The sequence below is a fragment of the Bos mutus genome, chromosome 17, assembly GCF_027580195.1.
Source record: "Bos mutus isolate GX-2022 chromosome 17, NWIPB_WYAK_1.1, whole genome shotgun sequence".
In the NCBI taxonomy this organism is placed as follows: Eukaryota; Metazoa; Chordata; class Mammalia; order Artiodactyla; family Bovidae; genus Bos; species Bos mutus.
Genome location: NC_091633.1, coordinates 30,794,719 through 30,820,000, shown reverse-complemented (window position 1 = coordinate 30,820,000; position 25,282 = coordinate 30,794,719). Strand labels below are relative to the sequence as shown.

General features: G+C 36.4%; 1 protein-coding gene across 2 annotated transcripts in view; it reads right to left on the bottom strand.

Moving 5' to 3' along the window:
* The window catches only part of GRIA2 (glutamate ionotropic receptor AMPA type subunit 2), a 184,561-nt gene that overhangs the window by 4,633 nt on the left and 154,646 nt on the right, over positions 1–25,282 (bottom strand). The gene's annotated exons all lie outside the window — the stretch shown is intronic.

The window sequence follows — 25,282 nt, the reverse complement described above, 5'->3', positions numbered from 1 at the left end:
GTTCAGAAGCAAAGACAGACCTCAAAAGTGTCATTGAATATTTAGAGTAAAAAAAAAAAGTTGAGCAGAGTTGAAAAGTCATAGCATTTGAATATCTCTTTATTTTTCTATTCACACGTTTCTCAACTGATTTTCAGCCCTCTTGAAAGATGACTGTGAATAACCCTTTTATTATCCTAATACAGGAGGTTTGAAATGGAATCTTGAAAACTTTCTTTTCAGATTCATGAGACTTTGGGACTTTTTGTTTGTTACTCTGAGGAATTAAAAAAAAATAACCTTTTACTTAGAAAAAGTAAGTATAAATCAGTTCATCACAAGCAGACATAATGTAAACTCAGATTTGCTTGAAATGCTGCCCTAGGGCTGAGGCCTGCTGTATGTGTATGTGAAAGCACTGTATTTGGTGAAAATCCAGGATCAGGAGTAAATCAAGCATGGAGTAGGCTTATTTCCCTGAAATTTAGAATATATATAACCCAGAGAGGTGCTCAGGCACTCACTGCATCTCTCCACTCTCCCCTGTGAATAAGGGGCTGTGAGACAGCCCCACAGGCCAGGTCAGCCCAACTCTTCCCCAAAAGGAATTTCACTCCAAATTTAGAAAAATTTCTTTACTAAATAATATATCTACTATGTAACAATGCATCTAAACCACTCTTAAAATGATTTCTATTTCAAAACCATTCTCCTTCCTGAGATTATAGAATTAAAACTTCATTACCTAATGAATCAGACTTCCTGGCTGTCATGAAAGTATATCCATGATGGTGAAAGCTCCATCAGAATCCCATTTAGGGAGATTTTATCTTCATGATCACAGTGACTGGCACAGTATCTTGCATATAAAGGTTCATAATGTATGCTAACAGAATATTCAGGAATTGGTTAGAAAGAATAAGAGCGTCTTTGCTTTATTTGAACCTTTGTGTACTGTAGAAGGCATTTATATTGTTTTACTTTATAGAACACTATAAAGTATTCTCTGACAAATTGGAAGATGTAAAAGTATTTGTCTTTGATTGCATATCATTAAATATTATTAAATCTTATTAAACATCAAGATCTTTTTTGTCATGTGAATTCCCACAAAAAGAAATGATACTGGAAGCAAAGACAACCATGCAGCTCCTCCCTCCCTGCTCAAGTACAAAGACCCCTCCGTGTTCCCTGCCTCTTGTTTGTAGAAAAGCTGAAGTCTCTCAGGCCTCCCTGAGTCACAAAAGAGCAGCCTCGAGCAGTTAATGATCAAGACAATAAAATGTCACAGTCTCAGTGTCTGATGCACATTCCTGAGGTTTTTTTTTTTTTTTTTAACAGATACTACAGCTGCCACCAGAGGGGTAAAGCTAACTGCATGATGACTAGACTGCAGCTATGACATCAGCTGCACCATCTTGAGCCACATTGAGTCTATGCCTAATACAATTCCAAGAACTGATCTCCAGAGAAAGAGATTAACATTTTGCTTATAATAACTCTATCTTTGTGGGCATAAAAATGAGTGTAGCTTGTTCTGCTTGTATAGGTAGGTGGACAGCTAACACTGTCAGTAAGGAGATGCTATAGAATCATGATGTCTTCCACTCTGAGAAAACAATGCTCTAAGTCAGCAGGAAGCAGATAGAGATGATGGACCTTCACTGCAATCCCATAGAAATGGAATGATGTCTGACAATGGGGAACTGGAAGCAACTCTTTAGCCCTTTCCCTGTTTACCCATTTCTGTCCCCGCCTAACCTTAAAAACCTAATTATAAAAAATTAGATCTCTAGGCAATTTAAACTAACTCCTAATTTGGGCTCTCCTGAATGCACACCATGAAATGCCTGACCTGTTGATTCTTCTCCTAGATAAAAAGAGGTAAGAATTCAGCAGTTAAAGAATGACTAGCTCTCCACACACAACTGTTGCTTTAGCAAACCTGCAGGCAGATCACCTGGGCAAGATAACATCTGAACAGAGAGTCAGCCAGCCTGCAGCCACAGAGGAAAATGCAGAACCCACTCTCCTGCCTCCGCCATTCCCTGAGATTCTCCCTCCGTTTTTCCCTTGACTACCATGACTGACCAGAATCTTGGGAGCTGGTCTCAGGACATGAGTCCATCTTCTCCCTAGATTGCTGGCTTTTCTGATTAAAGCAATTTTCTTCCTACTGACACTTGCCTCTCGAGTTATTGGAGTAGCAAGCAGGTGAACCTGAGTTTAGTAGTAGTATCAAAATGCTTTGAAACAAAATCATAGGCTGATAGAGTTCAAAATGAAATTGCACAATTAGTTTATAAAGCCATCCATTCATTAAACATGCCAATTATTCTAAATCTGAATTATCAATTTTGGATCGCTAAATATTACATAAAATGCTTCATAAATATTATACTATTCAGAGAAAATGCAAAAGTTAGCAATGAAGTTAAAAGGAAAATACAAATTAAACTCAAGATAATTTCTCTTTAAAAACTATATTTTTTAACAGGACATTTAAATAGCATGAATCAAGTCAAAGATCATACTCACTGAGTGTGGTGAAATTTACTGTTTCATTCATAAGTGGTTTCTAGTTAAAGATATTTCTCAATGTATGGATAGAATATTCTTTTGAAAGACTAAAGGATTGTAACGTGCAATCTAGGGGGAAAATGCACACAGCTATATAGTGTTTTGATCAAGTTATTCCATCCCTGTCTTTGTGGTCCTGCCTCCCTCGAAAGATGTTCTGACATGTTAACCTAGACATACAAAATACAAGGCTCTATTAAATCAGTCACTTTTTATGATCAGGTTTTACATGTATTATAACATGATATTTTTAAATTGAGCAGTAGTTTATGATGTAATTTTGGATTAATAAAATCTACAAATAATCTAAGATCTTAAAATACACATTCCTTCTTTGCATAAATGTGAAAACAATTTTTTTCATAGATCAGAAGATATATATTTCACATTTTCTCACAGTGTATTAATTCATTTGTCTCCCAAGTGTTAGTTTACTGTTTACTTCCTTAACAAATTAATGAAATATATTCATAACCATGTCTTTTCAAGAGTATTTGTTTGAATAGGTTTGGTTAAAGGTGTGCAAGCAATTCATGAACAGTACAATTCTGTTATATTGAAAAATATTATTCATTAGGACAAAGAACTTACTAATTTGAACTTTCTAGTTGCCTTCAGAAAAAGACTAAGAAAAAAAAAATCTAACTAAATTTTTTGCTTAGAGACAGTTTTGGATCTGTGCATAGCTTCTATTGACAATATCAGAAAAGTTGTTAGTCTGAACTAAAGAGCTAAACAGGTGATGCCTTGAAATCCTGTTCTTGAAAACTACAGCAATCAAAAAAGTAACCATCAAGAAAACCATCAATCTAAAGGAAAAAGTGAAATTCTCCCTTAGGCTTTCCATCCTTTAACCTGAATGACAATTCATCATCATCATTATTTTTTAGTGCCAAGACAATTTAAGTGATAATGTTTAATTTAGCTTACTTTATAAGTTCAATGGTCTTATACACTGAAAAAGATACAGTTCCAACCTCTTGACCACTCATTACTTAGCATATATTTACAAGCAGACTAAAAAGAAAAAAAAAAATCCTATGTGGTCAACTAAGGTAATACATATACATAGTACTTCCTATTTAAATTCCATATTTCAGCAATTCATGTTACAGACATTATTCTACATCAAAAGCATATGTAAAATTTGGGCAACAGTCAAAAAATACAAGTCAAATACTGATCAGGTTGATTCAATCAGCCTCTTCGTGTGGACTTCAAAAATGAACAACAGGCCATGAGGACCACCCACCCTTGTAATCAGTGTTTAAATATGAGCACGTAGAAGATGGGATACAAGAAAATCATACAGACTTTTTATGTAAAATACCTACTTTCCTACCATTCATAATACTAATCAGAGTTCTAGTCTGGGGAGAAGAGAATGATGCAATGAAGGAGGAAAGTAGGCTGGAAAGATGGTTTCCAATCTCCATTTCCAAGATAGCCATTTCCAAGATGGTCCTAGGTAAAAGTTCTAAGTCTTTATGAGGGATCATGACAATCCCCTTTCCCATCCCTCTGCAAATTTAAGTCTCAATCACTACTAAGCCAAAGAATACAGTACTTTCTAAGTTTACATATTAAATCAAGTAAACTACTCTTTTAGGAAGTATGATAAAGTGAAATGAATTCCTTTAGGATGGTATCTGCCATCACATTTTGATGAAGAGATAAGTGATGCCTTGTTCAGAGGAGATAAATCACAGCTTGGTCAGGAAACTGACCCTGATTACCCTGTGTTTCTTAAGGAGTCAAGGCTCTTGGCACATGGCTATTCAAATCCCTTTTCACAGTCTGATGTTAGTAATAAGGATATCAATTTGACTAATATTTCAAAGAAAATAATTTTAATATTTACTTAGAAAACATGACCATTGTCTAGTACTGCTGGGGAAAAGTTCTGTATAAACACAATTGATATAACTATATCTAAGAAAAAGACAGCTTCCTTTTCTGGTGATAGAAGCCAACAGTCATTTTAATTTAGTTTAATTTCCTCTTCATATACATTAATACAGGCATTAACTCTTCCACCAGTTAAATAAGCCTTTTTCCTGTTAGGAAAAAGTGACTTTTTAAAGGAAATGGTTATTATCCTTATGAAACATACACATTTACTTGAGAATTAGTAGAAAATACAGACAGTGCCTTGCAAACATTCTTCACTGCTTAGTTTATTAACTCTGACACAGTTCACGTTCCAAAAAACAAAAACAAAAAAAAACCTTATTTACCCACTAATTTCTAATAAAATATTGAATACCTTCTCAAAATGTCAGCAGAACATTTTTTGCTAGCGTGGGAGTTCTAAATGATTTCCAAATATGAATGATGCCCAAAAGGTTCTAAACAGAGACTCCTGAATGGCAGGGTGAGTTTACAGAATTGTTAAATGCCCAGATCAGCCCTGGGTGTTCTTTGGAAGGAATGATGCTAAAGCTGAAACTCCAGTACTTTGGCCACCTCATGCGAAGAGTTGACTCATTGGAAAAGACTCTGATGCTGGGAGGGATTGGGGGCAGGAGGAGAAGGGGAGGACAGAGGATGAGATGGCTGGATGGCATCACCGACTCAATGGACGTGAGTCTGGGTGAACTCCGGGAGTTGGTGATGGACAGGGAGGCCTGGCGTGCTGCGATTTATGGGGGTCACAGAGAGTCGGACACGACTGAGCGACTGAACTGAACTGAAATGCTCCATATTACGATAATCTCTCAATCTCACTTCCACTTCAAAGTAAATAGAGATACTTTTCATGAAAATTCTCTCTTTTCTTTCTAGAAAGATTACAATGTCTGAGGAAGCATAACAAATATTAAGGGTAAAAAACCTTGACCTAGAGCCTTCTGAATGTAAATATTAGAGAGTCACCATGCAAATTAATTACCTATATTTTCTAGTCCATTTGGTTGACAGTCTATAAAAAATGTATATTTGAGACGAAAGAACTGCCTTTTCTTTTAGGATTTCAGTGTTTTGCCTGATCTAACTTTCCTGTGGAACTCATAGCAGGGCCCACTTTTCCACTCTAGATGTCATCAGGAATTCACACTGTCCCTGGCAACCACTACTTTTATCAGGCAAAATATATATATCTGTTAGTCTCATTCTGTTATCCTCTGCCATTTACAAGTCTGCAATCCCTGAACAAACTAGTCTATGTTCGAGTTATAGTCACTTATTTGAGATCAAAACTTTTAAAATCTACTAGCATACCCTGGAATTTTAATTTTCTCTACTAGGTTTCCTCCTGAGTAGAATGCAACTGCTGTTCATTTATTTTCCAGATATAATTTCCAACGTAAACAAAATATAGTCAGATTGAATCAAAAAAAATCTTAATATTTTGAACTGAATGTCTCTTGTCACTTTCTGTGTTGTGGATCATTAGAAGTCTTTATATCTCAATATGTCTCAGGTGAAGCTAAAATAATACAGACTTGGAAAACTTCATCTTTCAATAGCTTGCTTTACTATGTATAATAAGGACTGACCAGGTAGCACTATGGTAAAGAATCTGCCTGCCAATGCAGGAAATGGAGATCCAGGTTCAATCCCTGGGTCAGGAAGATGCCCTGGAGGAGGACATGGCATCCCACTCCAGTATTCTTGTCCAAACAAAGAATTCTTTGTCCCATAGACAAAGAAGACTGGTGTGCAATCCATAGGGCTGCATACAGTCTGACAACTGAAGTGACTTAGCATACATACATGTGCAATAAATGTGAATGGTGTGTTAACATAAAAGATTATAAAATTATTTTTGTGTAGCTGTTACAAAACAAATCTAAGAGAAAGACATGTAGCCTTTGTACACAGTCCTGAAGAAAACTTAAGTCATTGAGGGTTATTGATACTAAGTATAAAATAAATGGGCTTCCCCAGTGACTCAGTGGTAAAGAATTCGCCTACAATGCAGAAGACGCAGGAGATGCGGGTCTGATCCGTGGGTCGGGAAGATCCCCTAGAGAAGGGGATGGCTACCCACGCCAGTATTCTTGCCTGGAGAATTCCTGGACAAAGGAGCCTGGTGAGCTACAGTCCATTCGGTTGCAAAGAGTCAGATAGGGCTGCCAGACTAACACTTTCACTAAACAAGGCATCATTTATACAAGGCAGGAAACACACACAAAATAGTTCATTTCAGCAAGAATGTCATTAAGAGACTCTTTTAGGAGGGTTATTTTCAAAGTTCTAAGGGAGGTCATATTTGAAACAATGAAGCAGAAAGTGGCTGGAGTAGGAAAATGGGCTCTAAGGAAATAAACCTAAAAATTTGTCACCTGAAGGAAATGAACAGAGAAATTGAAGATAAAGGAAAGCAGTGTCCCAAGAGGGACTCTACAACATTTCAGAACATCTAAACATAGATTGAAGGTCAAGGAGAAGTAGCCTTGTGGAGATAAAAAGACTAAAGATATTATTGCGTGAATGCTAAGTCATTTCAGTAGTGTCTGACTCTTTGTGACCCCAGGGACTGTAGCCCACCAGGCTTCTTTGTCCATGGGATTCTCCAGGCAAGAATACTGGAGTGGATGGCCATCCCTCCTCTGGGGGATCTTTGAGGCCCAGGTATTGAACCCACATCTCTTGAGTCTCCTGTATAGGCAAGCGGGTTCTTTACCACTAGTGCCTGGGAAGCTCCAAAGACATTATTAAGGTATAAATTTTAGAGCAATTTCTTTCATAGTTAGAAAGACATGTTTTCAAAGACCCAGATTAGCTTTACAGGTGAAGGTACAATTATTCCTCTGACTGGTGGAATAAAAACATGAAGAATATATTACATTGGTAAATAAAAGATCTAAAACTCCTTTTATGCCTTTGTCCATTACTGAAAGTAGCTTTGTTTTAATGTGATTCCCCCAATAAAGATCAATTCCAGTAATGAAAATTTTGAAGTAGAACTTTATTTCCTCAACATACTAGACTAGTATTTGATTTAGGTTATTTATAAGACAGTAGCCAAAATCACTGCAGATGGTAATTGCAGCCTTGAAATTAAAAGACACTTACTCCTTGGAAGGAAAGTTATGACCAACCTAGATAGCATATTGAAAAGCAGAGAAATTACTTTGGCAACAAAGGTCCGTCTAGTCAAGGCTATGGTTTTTCCAGTGGTCATGTATGGATGTGAGAGTTGGACTGTGAACAAAGCTGAGCACCAAAGAATTGATGCTTTTGAACTGTGGTGTTGGAGAAGACTCTTGAGAGTCCCTTGGACTGCAAGGAGATCCAACCAGTCCATCCTAAAGGAGATAGGTCCTGGGTGTTCTTTGGAAGAAATGATGCTAACGCTGAAACTCCAGTACTTTGGCCACCTCATGCGAAGAGTTGACTCATTGGAAAAGACTCTGATGCTGGGAGGGATTGGGGGCAGGAGGAGAAGGGGACGACAGAGGATGAGATGGCTAGATGGCATCACCGACTCGATGGACCGTGAGTTTGAGTGAACTCCGGGAGTTGGTGATGGACAGGGAGGCCTGGAGTGCTGCAATTCATGGTGTTGCAAAGAGGCGGACACGACTAAGTGACTGAACCGAACTGAAAATACCATAAATCCAACTGAAAATACATAAATCCATAAAGACATAAATCCAACTTTTCCTCAACTCATGGATTTTAATTGGTAACCATAATGTCACATTTTGGTTGGTATACTCCCACAGTAACACCAACTTTGGTAGGTACACTACATATCAAGGAAATATTGTATTTTTATTTCCATATGTAGATTCATTTTGAGGCTATGAGCTGAGAACATGCTGCAGAACATAAATATTAATACAAACAATGTAATACTGGCAACTATTTGCAGAGCAGGAGTAGAGACACACACACAGGGAACAGACTTGTGGACACAGACGGGTAGAGAGGGTGGGGTGAATTGAGATACACTACCATGCATAAAATAGATAGCGAGGATGGGAAGCTGCTGTACAACACGGGAAGCTCAACCTGGTGCTCTGTGACAACCTAGAGGAGTGGGATGGGGTAGGGATTGCGAGGGAGGCTCCAGAGAGAGGACATATATGTATACTTATGGCTGATTCATATTGTATGCAGAAGCCAACACAATATTGTAAAGCAATTACTTTCCAATTAAAAGAAAAAAATAGTTAATACTGAACAAACAAAAGTGCTTTGACACTTGGCTTTAATAGTTTGGATACTACTTTTTTATATTATTTGCCAAAAACGATAGAAACACAAAAATGAAAAGACAAAAGGAAAACATACAAAGTGTTTGGTATGTTTGATAAAACCTCCAGACATTGTTTTCATCTTCTAAAATCACTTTGCTAATGAAAATTTATCTTATATGGATAAAATAAAAAATTCTTTATTTTTAAAGTTTTTCATAAAATTTAAAAAGAAGCTCATTATTTTCCATGATGGAAAAAAACTACAGCTGAAGAAATGGTCCCTGGACAATAAATGGAAATAAAAATTACCAAATTGTGTCATACCATAAATATTTTCAGATAGTTTAATTCCAGTCACTTAGCACTTCTTATTCATCCTTTAGCTAAAAAAAATGAAGTTTTGTTCACATACCAATATTTTTATACAATCAAAAACCAAGCCATTTACTTCATGTAAAAAAAAGGGGGGAAACATTTGAATGAAGTAAATACATTTTCTTAGACACTCCTTTGTTCATTTAGTTTTATGAAAATCTGATGCTTAACACTATAACTTCTTGGATTTAAAATAAAATAAAAATTATATACAGATTGTCGATTCTATGAAGTTATGGGTCAGGTCACTGGGAAATATTTTTAGAATCCTTAAAGTCTGAAGTAATTATAAACATTTTATCTACAGTCTCACAGTATGTTTTTCTCTTTTGAAAATGAAATAATTACCTATTTATAAATGATTGCAGTTAATAAAATATTTCACAGAAGTATGGTTTGACCTGTTTGACTTTGTGAGGATTTTCTATATGATTAATATCTCACTTTAAATAAAACAAATTAATTCACCAATAATATTAACAAGATTCATATTAAACTAGCAATTTCTCAGTTTCCTTGAAATGGTATTTATGAAAGAATATAACTAGAGGGATTTTTAACAGCTTAAATTTTTCAAAGGATTAACACTAGAATGGACCTTAAAAATCACTTACTGTATTCCAAGCCATTTATTTGACTCAGAAAAGATTAACTAACTTATCTAAATTAGCATGCTTTGTCAGCCCATAGAAGAACCAAAAATAGAATCTGGATACCCAAATCTCCAATGCATGTATATACACTTTAAATCAGAAAAATACTCAAGCATAGTATTTAGATAAGCAATGTTCTATTAAGAAAAAACAAATCACTTAACAATATCATAAAATTTAGAGAAAATCAGTTAACTATTTGAGTATAATTTAATAAAATGCAAACTGAGCCTCAAATAAATTGGATTTATGGAAGCATTTTAATCAACCAAAAGCAAAGCTAAGTTATGCCTCAGTGTTCTCATTGGCATTTTAAAGTGAACTGAAGTGAAGAGAAAGTCGCTCAATTTTGTCGAACTTTTTGTGACCCCATGGACTATAGTGCACCAGGCTCCTCTGTCCATGGAATCCTCCAGGCAAGAATACTGGAGTGGGTTGCCATTCCCCTCTCCAGTGGATCTTCCCAACCCAGTAATCAAACGGGGGTCTTACAAATGTTAAAAATATATAGTCAGATTAATGCATATCCTGTATTATTGACAAACTCATAACCTTCTAATAATTTTCTGCTTGGAAAACAATGTCTTTAAATTTTAAAATGTAATTGGTATTTCCATATATTTTCATTCCCTTACAAATAGTAAATTATGTCATTAATGAATTGTCTAACTAATGTGCACACGTGCAAAGTCACTTCAGTGGCCCGGACTCTTTGTGATTCTTTGGACTGTAGCTCAGCAGGCTCCTCTGTCTGTAGGATTCTCTAGGCAAGAAGACTGGAGTGGTTGCCATACCCTACTCCAGGGGATCTTCCTAAACCAGGGATTGAACACACATCTCTTATGTCTCTCGCATTGGCAGGTGCATTCTTCACCGCTGAGCCACCAGGGAAGCCTGTCTTAGTTATACAGCTTATTTATTACCCATATATGCATCCAGGCATGCAATGTCAATTGATAAAGCAAGAGAAACAGCAAGTGATCCCTTAGAGTCATATCTTTTATTTTTTAATAGGGTTACTTATTGACCCATCTAAGGTCTATCGTGAACAGAGAACATCTTGAGTGTCATCAATGTATTTGATAAAATAGCTCATATTATTCATGTGGATTAGATGGAGAGCTATGGTTATCAGAATTAGATGGGCTTATAATTAAACTAGCTTCCCAGGTGGCACTAGTGGTAAAGAACCTGCCTGCCAAAGGAGGAGGCATAAGAGATGAGGTTCAATACCTGGGTTGGGAAGATCCTCTGGAGAAGGGCATGGCAACCCACTCCAGTATTCTTGCCTGGAGAATCCCATAGACAGAGGAGCCTGGCAGGCTACAGTCCATAACATCGCAAAGGGTCGGACATGACTGAAGTGACTTAGCATAATTAAAATATCAGTGACTGGAAAAGGTCAGTTTTCATTCCAATCCCAAAGAAAGGCAAGGCCAAAGACTGATCAAAGTGAAAAGTGAAAGTGAAGTCACTCAGTCATGTCCGACTCTTTTCGACCTCATGGACTGTAGCCTACCAGGCTCCTTTGTCCATGGGATTTTCCAGGCAATAGTACTGGAGTGGATTGCCATTTCCTTCTCCAGGGGATCTTCCCAACCCAGGGATTGAACCCGGGTCTCCCGCATTGTAGACAGACACTTTGGGAAGTTCTACTGCACAATTGTACTCATCTCATACGCTAGTAAAGTAATGCTCAAAATTCTCCAAGCCAGTCTTCAGCAATATGCGAACCGTGAACTTCCAGATGTTCAAGCTGGTTTTAGAAAAGGCAGAGGAACCAGAGATCAAATTGCCAACATCTGCTAGACCATGGAAAAAGCAAGAGAGTTCTAGAAAAACATCTATTTCTGCTTTATTGACTATGCCAAAGCCTTTGACTGTGTGGATCACAATAAACTGAAAAATTCTGAAAGAGATGGGAATACCAGACCACCTGACCTGCCTCTTGAGAAACCTATATGCAGGTCAGGAAGCAACAGTTAGAACTGGACATGGAACAACAGACTGGTTCCAAATAGGAAAAGGAGTACGTCAAGGCTGTATATTGTCACCCTGCTTATTTAACTTCTATGCACAGTACATCATGAGAAACGCTGGGCTGGAAGAAACACAAGCTGGAATCAAGATTCCCAGGAGAAATATCAATAACCTCAGATATGCAGATGACATCACCCTTATGGCAGAAAGTGAAGAGGAACTAAAAAGCCTCTTGATGAAAGTGAAAGAGGAGAGTGAAAACGTTGGCTTGAAGCTCAACATTCAGAAAATGAAGGTCATGGCATCTGGTCCCATCACTTCATGGGAAATAGATGGGGAAACAGTGGAAACAGTGTCAGACTTTCTTTTTCTGGGCTCCAAAATAACTGCAGATGGTGACTGCAGCCATGAAATTAAAAGACACTTACTCCTTGGAAGGAAAGTTATGACCAACCTACATAGCATATTGAAAAGCAGAGACATTACTTTGCCAACAAACATCCATCTAGTCAAGGCTATGGTTTTTCCAGTGGTCATATATGGATGTGAGAGTGGGACTATGAAGAAAGCTGAGTGCCAAAGAATTGATGCTTTTGAACTGTGGTGTTGGATAAGACTCTTGAGAGTCCCTTTGACTGCAAGGAGATCCAACCAGTCCATTCTGAAGGAGATCAGCCCCGGGTATTCTTTGGAAGGAATGATGCTAAAGCTGAAACTCCAGTCCTTTGGCCACCTCATGCGAAGAGTTGACTCATTGGAAAAGAGTCTGATGCTGGGAGGGATTGGGGGCAGGAGGAGAAGGGGATGACAGAGGATGAGATGGCTGAATGGCATCACTGACTCGATGGACGTGAGTCTGAGTGAACTCCGGGAGTCAGTGATGGACAGGGAGGCCTGGTGTGCTTTGATTCATGGGGTCGCAAAGAGTCGGACACGACTGACCGACTGAACTGAACTGAACTGAACATCTAAAGAGTACTGGTTATTATGCAAATCCTGAGTCGAAGGGAAACTTTTCTTATACCACTGATTTCATACATTTCCCACTGTGCTTAGTATTTTAGTCAATTTGGATGAATATATGTTACAAATATTTCAAAGTTTCAGATATTTATATAACAGATAGCAGAGTCAATATTTCAACTTTATGAGCCTAGGCAAATAAGCCAAAAACCAAACTAAAATGTAACAGGAATGAAAGCAAAATCTGGCACATGGTTTCAATCAACCGCATATTCACAGAATGGAAGCTTTCCACAATTCACCCAGGTTTAAATCACCCAGGTTTTCAGTAAACAACAATTTAAGGGGAAGCTATAAATATGATTCAGTTACCTCAAAATCTAACAGGTTTGAAGGTTTAAATGGAATAAAGTCTAGGTAACAGAGTTGTAACTTGTAGTCTGAGAGCCAAGAAAGGTGGGTGAAACTGGAACCCATATACAGAGTGAAGTAAGCCAGAAAGAAAAACAGCATATATATTGAATTTAGAAAGATGGTAACAACAACCCTGTATGCGATACAGCAAAAGAGACACAGATGTATAGAACAGTTTTTTGGACTGTGTGGGAGAGGGAGGCGGGGGGATGATTTGGGAGAATGGCATTAAAACATGTATAATATCATATAAGAAACAAATCGCCAGTCCAGGTTCGATGCAGGATACAGGAAGCTTGGGGCTGGTGCACTGGGATTACCCAGAAGGATGGTATGGGGAGGGAGCTGGGAGCGGGGTTCAGGATGGGGAACACGTGTACACCCATGGCGTTTGCATGTTGATGTATGGCAAAACCAATACAATATTGTAAAGCAAAAAAAATAAATAAAATAAAATGGAAAAAAAAAAAAAAAGAAATGTGAGTGAGTGAAACAGACAGGAAGGGGAATAGAGAATGGAGTATTTGCAGTAAGTAGAGAATCTACTCCCTATCTAAAAGCATTCATTTTTTTTTTCCTTTTTTAAAAAATATGTAAAACCTACATTTAAAAAATCAAGATGTAAGACGAAGGTTTGAAAACATAATTCTTCTGCTAGCTGATGTGAAAATGTAAGGAAGAGATGATGCTTATTATCATGTATTTGATTTATTTGTATTATGAAAACAAATAAATTACTAAAGTCAGAATGGGGACCAATGCATGAAAATACTTAGGAGGCAGGTTTTCCTTTCAAAGATGTTTCTAAAATCAATGCAAATTGCAACAAAGTGGAATTGAATGTTAGATAAGTGGCAAGTCAACATTCACAAGCTGTACTCAAGAAGGGTTTTTATGGTTAACTCTTTATAAATGTTATATTATTTCAAATAATAACAGAATGTATAACCTAAGCCCTGTAGTTAATGATAAGAATGCTGATGCCATCTGAGTTCACCATGTAACAGATATAACTTTTTCTGCAATGTGGGATTTGATCCTAAAACACCTTGATTTAACTTCTTTGTTCAATCTCAACAACAAAAATAGAACATTTTAAGTGTGGATTTTTTAAAGCAATTGAAAGATGTATGCAAATATGAGTAATTTTTTGCTGTTGGCTAACTAATCTAATCGAAAAGGGTTTGCAATTCTTTTTTGTTTTAAACAAACACATTTTTAGGGGTGCACAGTTGTTTTGAAAAATACCACTAGACTATTTACACTGTGCCTTTTAACAAGTTATTACTTTAGTAAATATTCCTATATGTCCCACTGCTAGGTTTCAGAGTGTTGTTTCAACACTCTGAGGTTATAAAAGGAAAATAAAGAAGCCCCAATACAAAGACTACATTTCTTCTAATAATTTTATTTAAGAAAATTTGATTTTATGGGGGACATTTGATGTGGGTAGTATTTTATAATATAGTTTGTACAGTTAACCTTTGGACAACTCAGAAGGATACACTCACTGATTTTAATTTGTAAATGAACAAAAAGTTTTGGAAATTGAAGGAAGTAACATAAAAGGTATGGTAGCAAAAGTTACAGAGTATGCACAAAAATACATTTCACATACACAAGAAAGGTTGGGTCCCTTAGCTTATCAGTATGAATTTCTTTAGTAAGTCAAAGATATAGTATTTTCTATCTTGCTTAGCCTCGAATATCACACTACTAACCCAACTTGGAAAAAATGAATTGAAAGTCGCTCAGTTGTGTCTGACTCTTTGCAACCCCATGGCCTATACAGTTCAAGGAATTTTCCAGGCCAGAATACTGGAGTGGGTAGACTTTCCCTTCTTCAGGCAGTCTTCCCAAGCCTGGAATCAAACCCAGGTCTCCCACATTGCAGGAGGATTTTTTACCAGCCGAGCCACAAAAGGCTTATTGTATTTACACTATTATAAATTATTCAGATAAAAAAGATCAGTTATTTCATCATTGGGCTTCTCTGGTGGTTCAGATGGTAGAGAATCTATCTGCAGTGAGGGAGACCCGAGTTCAATCCCTGGGTTGGGAAGATCCCCTGGAGAAGGGAATGGCAATCCATTCCAATGGTCTTGCCTGGAGAATTTCATGGACATAGGAGCCTGGCAGGCTACAGTCCATGGGGTTGAAAAGAGTCAGATATGACTGAGCGACTAACAATTTTACTTCCTTATTAAAGAAATGCCTTCCCTATAAAAGGATTTAGCTTAAGTCCCCATTCTTCGGCCATGTCAAGAATGAAAGACTAGTAAGAAAAAACTAGTTGAAGTAGCATAATATAGGACAACGACTTTATACATAGTTAACTTCATATATGTATGAGGATACTAGCCATATTAAATGTGAACTATATTATACAACATTAAACACAGTTGAACCTTGACCAATATGAGTTTGAACCATGAAGGTCCACTTAGTGGATATTTTTCATTAAATGCATTCTATAGTACCACCAGGGGCACAAAGAGTTGGACACAACTGAGCAACTGAACACACACGCACAGTACTATAGGATCCAAAGTTGATTGAACCTGCAGATGACAAACCATGTATTCAGAGGACAGACTGTGAAATTATAAGTGGATTTTCAACTTCATGGAGTTGGGACCATTAACCCTCTGAATTGTCCAAGAGTCAACTCTATACCATATTATACTAGCCACCTTAAAATTGCTATGCATTTATATGTATATATCTCATTTTAATGATTGGCAAAATATTCATGCTTGCCTCTAATTTTATTTTAACACTAATATGAAAATTTTATTTCTAATCTTGGGCAACATTTTTAAGAAGCAACACCAACCATGAGAGAGAACTTATAAATCTTAAATATTACAAAATATTTCCTAAGACAGTTTCTTTCCTTAGTTTTTGCTTGTTTTATTTTGTGTGTATGTGTATGTCTTATCTCAAGGCAGGGTTTTTTTTTTTTCTTTCTTTCTTTTTTCCTTTCAATTATGGTAAGAAAAAATACATATGAAATCTATCTTTGTAACAAGTCTGTGAATATATAATACAGTATTGTTTAAGTACATGCACATTGTTGAACAGAAGATTTCTATAAGTTTCTCATTTTGCATGACTGAAACTATACTCATTGATCAGGCTCCCCATTTCCCCCACCTCCAGCCTGTGTGACTACCAGTCTCCCTTTTGCTTCAGTAGGTGCAGTTACTTCAGATACCTCATCATGCAAATGGCATCTTTAGGTATTTGTCTTTCTGTGACTGGCTTATTTCACTTAGCATTATGTCCTCAAGTTTCAACCATGTTGAAGCTTTCTTAAGGCTGAAGAATATTCCATTGGGTAATATGCCACATTTTTTAATTTATTTCATCTTTTGATGGACAGGTAGGTTGTTTCAATTGCTTGGCTGCTGTGAATAGCATTGCAATGAATGTGGGACTGCAGATATCTCTTCAAGATGCTGATTTTAATTATTTTGGATAAATATCAAGAAGTGGGATTGTTGGATCATGAGATGGCTCTATTTTAACTTATTGAGAAAATGCCATTCTATTTCATATAGGGGCTGCACAGTTTTGTATTCCGATCAAGCGCTTGAATTTCTACACAACCCCACCAACACTTTTTTTTTTTTTTTTTTCTAATGGTCAACCTAACCAGTATGAGGTGGGATCTCATTGTGGTGTTGATTTGCAAATGATTAATGGTATTAATTATATTTCATATAACCTCATTGTGGTGTTGATTTGCAAATGATTAATGGTATTGTGTACCTTTTCATATAACCTGCTGACCATTTATTTGTTGCTCTTCTTTGGAGAAATGTCCATTCAAGTCCTTTTCCAGTTTTTAAATGAGGTTATTAGTTTTTGCAATTGATTTGTAGGAGTTCTTCAGATGTTTTGCATATTAACCTTTATCAGATTTGCAAGTATTTTCTGCCATTCCATAGATTGCCTTTCCAGTCTTTTGTTTCTTTGCTACACAAAAGCTTTTAAAATTAATGTAGTCTACTGGTTTAATTTTGCTTTTGTTGTCTGTAAGCCATGAAGCTTATCTCCTTTATTTTCTTAAAGGAGATTTATTGCTTCATATCTTACTGAAGCAATAAATCTTTTAAATAGTTAATCCATTTTGAGTTGGTTTTTGTGTATTGTATTCTTGTGCATATGGATATCCAGTTATATCAACACTGTTGTGAGGAAACTATCCTTTCCCCACTGTGAAGTCTTGATGCCTTTGTCAAAGATCACTTAAATGTACATGCATGGGTTTATTTCTGGGATCTCTCTTCTGTTCCATTGGCCTCCAAATGTGTCTTTATGCCAGTGCCATAATGTTTTAATTACTATACCTTTGTAAAATGTTTTGAAGTCAGGGAGCGTAAGACTTCTAGCTTTGTTCTTATTTCTGAAGATTGGTTTAACTATTTCTGATTCTCTGTGTTTCATATGAATTTTAGAAATCTTTTTCTATTTCTGTAAAAAAAGAAAAACTGACACTGGGATTCTGATAGGGATTGATCTTAATCTTTCAACTACTTTGTGTAGTATGGACATTTTAACAATATTAAGTCTCTCGATCCATGAACAAATGATGTCTTTCCAATTATTTGCGTGTTATTTCAGCAATCTTTGGAGTTTTTGGCATATAAGTCTTTACCTCCTTGTTAAGTATTTTATTCTTTCTGATACTATTGTAAATGGGACTTTTCCCTTAATTTTCTTTTCAGATCATTCCTTGTTAGCATACAGAAATACAACTGATGTCTGTATATTGATTTTGTGTCCTGAAATTTTATTCAACTTACTAGTTCTAAAAGTTTTTTGTGTATGTGTGGAATTCTTTAGGTTTTCTCTATATAGGATCAAGTCATCTGTGAACAGAGATAATTTTACTTGTTTTCCAATTTGGGTGCCTTTTATTTCTTTTTCTTGCTTAATTTCTCTGGCTAGAAGTTTCAGTATTATGTTGAAAAAGAGTGATAAGAGTGGGTACCCTTGTCTTGCTACTGATTTGGGAGAAACTATTTCAAGTTCAGCACTGATTGTGATGTCATCCATGGGCTTCATTTATGAACTGTATTATGTAGAGATAATTTCTTTCTATTCCTAGTTTACTGAGTGTTTTTATTATGAAAGGGTGTTCAATTATGTCAAATGCTTTTTCTGCTTGTACTTAGATCATCATGTGATTTTTATTCTTTATTCTCTTATTGTGATAAAATCACTCTAATTGATTTTCATAGGATGAAATTTCTTTGCATCACAAAATAAATCCCACTTGGTCATGGTGTATGATCCTTTTAACTTTCTGTTGAATTCGCTTTGCTACTATTTTGCTGAAGATTTTTGCACCTATATTTATCTGGGATATTTGCTTGAAGTTCCCTTTTTTTGTTGTCTTTGGCATACCTGGCATTGTAAACTGAAGAAGTGTTCCCTCCTCTTCTGTCTTTTGGAGGAATTTGAAAATTGTCATCAATTCTTCTTTAAATGGTAAAATTTCCTAATGAAGCTGTCTGAAAGTGAAAATGATAGTCGCTCAGTCATGTCTGACTCTTTGAGACCTCATGGACTATACAGTCCATGGAATTCTCCAGGCCAGATTACTGGAGTGGGTAGCCTTTTCCTTCTCCAGAGGATCTTCCCAACTCAGGGACTGACCCATTGATCTCCCGCATTGCAGGCAGATACTTTACCAGCTGAGCCACAAGGGTGGTCATGTGCTTTTCTTTATTGGAAGTTTTTATTATTATTGATTCACTCTCATTACTAGTTATAGATCTATTCAGATTTTCTGCTTCTTCAGGACTTAATCTTAGTGTATCTTATGCTATGCTATGCTAAGTCACTTCAGTCGTGTCTGACTCTGTGCGACCCCATAGACGGCAGCCCACCAGGCTCCCCCGTCCCTGGGATTCTCCAGGCAAGAACACTGGAGTGAGTTGCCATTTCCTTCTCCTTCTCTAATGCATGAAAGTGAAAAGTGAAAGTGAAGTCGCTCAGTCGTGTCCGACTCTTAGCGACCCCATGGATTGCAGCCTAACAGGCTCCTCCGTCCATGGGATTTTCCAAGCAAGAGTACTGGAGTGGGGTGCCATTGCCTTCTTTGTAGTGTATCTTAGTATATGGTATATTTCCAGAAATTTATCCATTTCTTCTAGATTAATTTTTTGGCATATAATTATTCACAGTAGTCTCATAATTTAAAAAAGTCTGTGCATTAGTTGTAATGTCTTTGCTTTCATTTCTGATTTTATTGAATCTTTTCTATGTTCTTCTTAGCAATTTTCTACTCTTTTACTTCCTTTGCACTTTATGTTATGGAAGCCACAAATTATCTTTATATTGTACGTCCAGTAACATATTTTATAATTATAGTTATTTTATAAAGTTATATTTTAACCTCTCAAATTAAAAGACATTTATGCATCACTATTATAGCATCATAGTATTCTGTATTTATCTATACATGTACCTTTACCAATGAGCTTTGTACTTGCATATGCTTTGTGTAGCTATCTAGCATCCTTTCATTTCAACAGGAAGGACCTCTTTTAACACTTCCTGCAAAGCAGGTGTAGTGCTGATTATCTGTCCCAGCTTTAGTTTATCTTGGAATGTCTTAATTTCTCCCTAATTTTTGAATGAGTGTCTTTCTAGAGACATCATTCTTCATTAGCACTATCTTTTTCCAGCTCTTTGAATATATCCTCTCATTCCCTCTGACCTACAAGCTTTCTGCTGATAAGTCCATTAGGAGTCTTATGGGTCCTCATGTGTATGTGGCAAGACACATTTGTCTTGCTGTTTTCAAAACTGTCTGACATTTGACAATTTGATTATAATGTTTCTTTGAGTACACTTTTCTTGAATTTCTCCTATTTAAGATTCTTTGGGTTTCATAAATCCAGATGTCTATCTCCCTGCCCTCCCCCACCAGATTGAGAAAAATGTTCACCATTTTTATTTAAATAAGTTTTCTACCCCTTTCTCTGTCTCTTTTTATTCTGGAATTCCCATAATGTGTTTATTCCACACCCAAGTCCCTTAGGATTTATTCACATTTTTTTCATTGTCTTTTTTTTTCCCCCTTATTGATACTCTGGATACTTTGAAATGACTTAAATTTGCTGACTCTTTCTTCTGCTTGATCAAGTCTGATGTTGAATCAGTATAGTGAATTTTTAAATTCAGTCATTGTAGTTATTTTCAACATTTGGTTCTTTTTTATATTTTTTACTTCTGTTAATGTTTTCATTTTGTTCGTGCATCATTTTCCTGAGCTCTTTGAGCATTTTTGTAACAGATATTTGGAATTCTTTGCCAAGTTATCCAGGTACCTCCATTTTTTTTTTTTTTAAGTTTGATTTCTGGAGATTAATGTTTTTCCTTTGAGCCAGATTTTTGTTGTTTTTTTCTATGTGCCTTATAAGTTTATGTTGGGATCTGTGCCTTTTTTAAAAACAGCCACCTCTCCCAATCTTCATGGATTGACTTCATATAGGGATAGAACTTCACCAATCACCCTGGTTAAATATTCCAAAGGCCTCTTAAACATTTTCTGTGGATATGTCTTCTTTGGACTTGTATGTGTAAATTTCCAATCAGATGGATTTGCAGGAAGCTTTTTTCCAGAGTTCATAATCTCTTGCTCTTTTGATGTCTGTCTGCAGTAATGCAGGTTCTCTAGAGCTAGAATAAGCCATCCAGCTCTGTTTTATTATTTGTAGCCTCCAGGCTTATAGAGTATGCTAGGCCCAAGTCAGGAAATGCAGTCTCCAAAGCACCCCACGGAAGGTCAGAACATTGCAAGCACACACCAGTCTTCTTCCAAAGGCAAGGGAGTGGCCACTAAGCTGCATTGGTCTCTATGTGCTGGACCACAGGTCTCTGAAACAGGAGCAAACTATCAGCTCCCTCCTGTTCCCAGCAGCCCCCAGGCATCTAGCACGTGCCAAGTCCCAGCAGTGCTCCAAGCGGGCAAGGCAGAACGAGTTCCTTGAAAAGTCCAAGAAATGGACCCACACTCCAACTTGTTTGCTGCTTCCCTAACGGAAGCTCGAATTAGGGGTTTTCCCCATTTTACCACATTGAACTGGAGGGGAAGGTCTATGCTGATGTGTGTGTGCCAGGTCAAAGTGAAAGTCACTCAGTCATGTCTGACTGTTTGTGATCCCATGGACTGTAGCCTGTCAGGATTCTCTGTCCATGGAATTCTCCAGGCAAGAATTACCAGAGTGGGTTGCCATTCATTCCTTTCTCCAGGGGATCTTCCAAACTCAGGAATCAAACCTTGGCCTCCTGTATTGCAGGTGGGTTTTTTATCATCTGAACCATCAGGGAAGCCAGGCCAAACCTTCAACTTTATTCTCAGAGGTCCCCAACCTGATGCTCTTTTTAGTGCTTTGATTCAGGCAAGACAGAAAGAAACCAGTTCCTCCGAAAAGTCATAGCATGAAAATAGTCAAGTAGTCTCTCTCTCCCTAGAAAGAAACCAAGAGCTACATGTTTCTTCCCAATGCTGACGTGCTGTGCCAGGGAAGTCCCTGCAGCCAGTGAGGCCATGAATTTTCCTACAGGGTTTGACTGGCTGGTTTCACACTCAACTTGCTTTGCAGGAGCCTCTTAACTGTTTTCTCACTGAGTCAACGTACTGCTGTTGAATCTGTGTATCTGGGAGAAAAAGAGAGGGTCTGGATTTTTCGAGGCAACTATCTTTTGATATCACCTCCTTGGATCTTTGTTTCCTTAGATGAAATATTAAAAAAATTTTTTTTAATTTATTTATTTGGTTGCAGCACTTGGGATCTTTGTGGCAGCATGCAGGATATTCAGTTGTGGCATGTAGACTATTTGTGCCACAAAGATTCTTTAGTTGTGGCATGTGGGATCTGGGGCTTCCCTGGTGACTCAGATGATAATGAATCTGCCTGCAATGCAGGAGACCAGGGTTTGATCCCTAGGTTGGTAAGATCCTCTGGAGAAGGGAATGTCAACCTCACTTCAGTACTTGCCTAGAGAATTCCATGGACAGAGGAGCCTGGCGGTCTATAGTCCATGTGGTTGCAAAGAGTAGGACATGACTGAGCAACTAACACACACACACAGAGACACACGTGGGATCTAGTTCTTTGACCAAGGATTGAACCCAGGCCCCCTGCATTGGGAGCCCAGAGTCTTAGTCCCTGAACCACCAGGGAAGTCCCCTTAGATGCAATTTTAAATATCAATTTGGGGAACCTGACAATATCTGACTTTTCTTGACTTTCCCAATTTTATTTCTAAAATGTCATTATTCTGTGAACATAAGTAATCACATTCACTAGCACCTTGGGTCTGACCATCACTCACTATGATCTAGGGCAAAATTGTATGTTGGAAGCATGAAGTAAAAATTACTTTAGTATCAAGTTTTCCTTCAAATATCATAAGTCTAATTAAAGAATTTTCAAAACAACAATATTTATATCTAATCCAGATTTTGCTTCCAGTATGTTTAAATAATTGCAAACTTTCTATTTCTTTTCTCTGTACAACTCTTGGACTGTGTTTGTTACCATGGCAACTAGTTCAGAATATCCAATGAGACAAGCATGATGATTCTTTTACTTAAGCACAAAGAGTGAATTAAAAACCAAGTCATCTAAAGTACCCGCACAGGTATACATTGATATTTATCTTCTCTTAGGCATCTAAGCAGGAATTTCAGAAGAGTTTTGAGATAAGAGATTAGTCTCAAATTTTGTCTATTGGTTGGACCTTTTTGGCTAGAATAATTAACCTCATGATTTGATAGTAGTGTGACAGGAGCATTTTCTCTTTAATATGGACAATGATAGAAAGCCTCCTGTAATTTGGTAGGAGTCAGATTATCTATCCAAAGGATAATGTGAGCTTTCAACTCCCTTTTGAGTCACAAAGGTGGTCTCTAAATGAAATGATCAGAAGCACACTGATTTGCTGAGAATTGCTATGGAAAGAAGAAAAGGACCAAAATGACAGTTAGTCTTGAGAAGCTATCATTTTGCATGATAATTGTAATTCAGCGAGTAAATATATCCTTTTCTTTTTTCTTCCATAGTGCTTTCATCCCCAAAGCACCATTCAATATGGTCTTGCATACATTTCTTTCTGAATTTGTAAACTACTTAATGAAATGCAGACCTTTAAACTGAACATTAGATCTTAAAGGAAATGTGAATCAATCTTATAAAATGTTGACCTTTCCTTCACAGTTAAACCACCACCTTTAGCTGAATAAGAGAACACAGGCTTTCCCCAGGCAGCTTAGGCTAAAAGTAGCCTTAAAGTCTTTAAGAACTCAATCTTGTTCTCAGATATTTTGTGGAATGGTGAGAACATTTAAAATGTCAGAGAAACAAAATGCCAGCTAGAGAGGAAATGATTTCAGCCAGTCCTGGATTATCTAGAGAAACCTTGAACATGCAGAGTTGTCAGCTGTAAAGATTTTTTATGACTAATCAAGCTCTTCAACAATAAGAAAAAAAAAAACTAAGGAAGAAAAATCTGTAACATTATGACTAACTATGCCATGAGTGACTTACAACATAGTCATATAGTGCTATTTGTTGCTAATGTATTCACATTCAGCATTTATTTAGTCCTGAGTATTTTGAAACTATTTAAAGAGTTAAGCATAACTAAAAGACTTATAAAGGGTTCATTTTGATATTAGTAAAATACATATGACTACATCCATTTCATCTTCATAATATTCTTTCACATAATATAAAGATTAAGTGGATATATTCATATACACAAAGCTAGAAATAAATATATATATTTATATAAACAAAGCTAGAAGGATGTATATTCTACCCACATAGAAATAGGTGATATATAAGAAACTATGGTTGAAAAAATCTTTAGCTATACCAGAAATAATGAAATAAGTATGGAGAACTACCACAAATTAGTGAAATCTGTTCTATAAAATATAAATAAAGGAATCAAGCTTGTATTGCTGTTAAACACAAGTGGTAAGTGGGAAAAAATGTAACTATAATGAAAGAGAACTTAGTGTAGTTCTATAGGAAGCTGCTATAATGGTTAAAATATTTTTATTTATAAATATATTTCAATCAATGTTTTATATATAAACATAAGTGTGTCTTATGCTAGGAAGGAATTAAAAACATCCCATAGCCTTTAAAATGATAAATTATTATAATTCTCTTGTATTTGTAATTATTATATAGTAAAGAAAACTTTCAAACCAGTGCTTTCACTCAGGTAAGGCACACCTGCATAACATTATCTATTTATCTATCATTTATACTATTTGTAAACTATGTGAAAAGTCTACAATGCTGGGTAACAACAATATACTTTTATGGATTATTACCAGACAAAATTGATCTTCTGAGAGTGGCATAATTAACTTAATTGAACACAAAGGAGATACCTTTATTTTAACAATATTTTAAAATCTGTTCATTGTGACACCAGCATAATTAAAGGAGACCACTTACTCAGAAACACACTGTCCTTCATCCTCCCAGAGGAAATAAACAGATTGCAGTGTGGGGACTTAGGATAGGCCTGAAGTATTTCCTCTTTGCAAGTTAATACTTTTGTTTCATGGACTGACAGGTCTATGACTGGTTTATTCATCAAGCCATTTTCTATCCCCCACATCTAAGTTTCTGTAGGAACATAATCACATAGTTCTTACAGAATCCTCCTCTACACACACTCATCTAATTCAAGATCTGTCCTCTTTTATTGAAAGAAGAAATTATCAAAATGTGAAAGTCTAAAAATAGTGGTTTATAATTGAAAGCCTAATTCTTTCTTAATTATAGGTGTGTTACGGTGGTGCTATAATTAGGGAGGATTGACAGCTCCAAAATAACTCAGACTTTATCGTTCACTCTGTACAAGGATGTATATGGGTTCTAAGCACAGAAAACTCTGGAAAAGTAAGATGTAGGGTCTATTTTCTCACATCTCTTGTTGATTATAAGATTGCCCTCTATTTACTTTCTCTAGTAGCAAAAAGCAAATATTTCATTCAAGTTAGTTTCACTGATTATCACTGAAAGAACATATAGATTTTTAAGTTAGAAAATTTGCAGCTTAAATTGGAATTCTAAATATAAGGCACACATACTGACTTCATTAAAGCAATATTAATATAACCCAAAATTATTAAATTATGTA